This window comes from Oreochromis aureus, linkage group 3, assembly GCF_013358895.1.
Source record: "Oreochromis aureus strain Israel breed Guangdong linkage group 3, ZZ_aureus, whole genome shotgun sequence".
Lineage (NCBI taxonomy): Eukaryota > Metazoa > Chordata > Actinopteri > Cichliformes > Cichlidae > Oreochromis > Oreochromis aureus.
The window spans coordinates 77,124,206-77,126,463 of NC_052944.1; positions in this window are offsets into that span (position 1 = coordinate 77,124,206).

The window sequence follows — 2,258 nt, forward strand, 5'->3', positions numbered from 1 at the left end:
TCAGGTAGGCGTTCCTAATTGTGTCTTTTTCATTTAGCAACCATTTTATTCTCGAAGACAGACAACCATTCACAACTACGGGCAATTTAGCGTTTCCAATTCACCTAACCCCACTAACTGCCCACTAATGTCTTTGGACTGTGGGGGGAAGCCGGAGAACCCGGAGATCACACATCAGCCTTTTACAATAATACGTTTAAGGACAGATCTCTCATCAACCACATGTTACAGCTTTTTCAATTTCAGAGGCAAAAATCTAAATCTCCTGTTGTTTTTCCACCTAAACATTTACTCTCAAATATGAGTTTCTTTTTTTCTGACAGCTCAGAGTCTTTGAGAGGTAACAGAAACACATTCACTCAGATTCATTTTCACTTCTCCTGAAACTAAAGTGAAGTGCTCTGTTTACATCATCAAAAACCTGAGTGCCATGAATAAGTAAGTTAGTAACATGTATTTATAAAGAGCCTTTCACAAATAAGCGGCTCAAACGCACTGTACATTGTGAGATTATTAGGCTATCATATGTTACCTTATATCTGTAATCAAAGTGGTTGAATTATGATACTGCTGTAGGTCATATTATATCCTTTAGTCTAGATTGTGTGATGTGTATGTAGTTTAGTTTCCATTATAATTCTGAGTTAAAAGAATGTGACAATTATTAGATTTGTTACATAGGTGTGTATTATTTTGTACCATTGATCTGCTGTGAATGTGTTACACTGTTTCCTGACATTTCATACTGCTGAATCATGAAGAGAATGTTGGGTGCAGAAGGCCTTGTTGTTCTGATAGTAGAAGAGACAGACCATATTCCATACCACCACCTTGTTGGGAGCAGGAAAACAAAGAGCCGAGGTCATAACTTAGGCGCCGTGTGAGAGAAAGAATGTGAATGTTTAGATTTTTATGACTAGGTGGGGGCCATTAGAGGCTATAAGAGCTTGAGTAACCCTCCACCAGTTTGAGATTTGCTGTGACCCTCTGCATGCAGGTCTCCCCATCATGATGGTTTATGCTCAAAAGTGTTGAATTGTATGGAAATAAATAATGGTTGATTGAGCATTTTTACACCGAGTATTGTCCTTCCTTCAGCCCAAAGATTAAAAGAATTGGGAGATTTTAACAAAAAAAATAATAAAAGGAAATAAATAAAATGCCATAAAAACAATAAAAAAAAGCCAAGTTCAGGCACAGAATAAAATTCAACAGTCAGTATGTTTTAAATGTTGTCAAACAAAAATGATTTCAGTCAAAAATCGTTGTTTTCGTGGAAAAAAATAACATTTATATAAGCCAGTAAAACAACGACAATTTCAGTGTGGAGAGTCCAAAATTAAATATTTTTTTCTTTTTTGTTCTCTGTCATAATTTTTGTGGCACATAGGAACAAAAATGTGAGTAAATCAGGCTTCTTAGGATTAGGACCCGGGTACAGATTTATCCAGAGGAGAGATGTATCAGTGCAAACTGTTTCATCCTTTTAGCACATAAAATCCTTATAGAATATGATGTAACACTATAGATTAACTTACCTCAAAATATATAAAGCATATAAACAATTACAGCAACATGATGCAACAAACACAGCAGTGCTACTAATCCAAAATACTCAAAGCTTCATAGAACTGAAACAAACATTATTTGTAGCTCCATTCTGCTGCTGATACATACTTTATGTTTCTGAATATTAAACTTGTTGCTGCCTTTCATAGTGTGTAACTTGAATGCCCTGAGTACTTTCTCCCACACTGAAAACACGTAAATTATTACATAATGTCCTATTAGATAATAAGTTTCTTCCCATGTAACCAGGTGTATGTCATGGTAAAACCTCCCTCACACATCAGGAACAAGAAATTAACAATCTGCATTCTGTTCACGTCCGCTATAATTCAGTTATCTTTCCTAATATAACATTAGTCCACTAGTTCATATATGGCTTCTCATCCCACTAAGTGAATCAAACAACATGATAAAATCAAAAATTTCTGCTTAAAATACTAAATAAAATATCTGGTCTTCATGAGCTTCATTGCATGTGTGTATGTGTTAGTAGTATTAATACATTTTGTGCCTATGTATGTCATAAGCATACCTAGGAGCAAAATAGTCTGGTGGAGCAGCAGAGGAACAATTTCAGCTATTTGGACTCAGCTCAGCCACTACAGAGGAAACAGTGACTTCAACTCAAGAGGTGAGAAAAATATCACAGTTACACTCTTATTCAAACTGTGTGTACAGCTGGTTGGTTT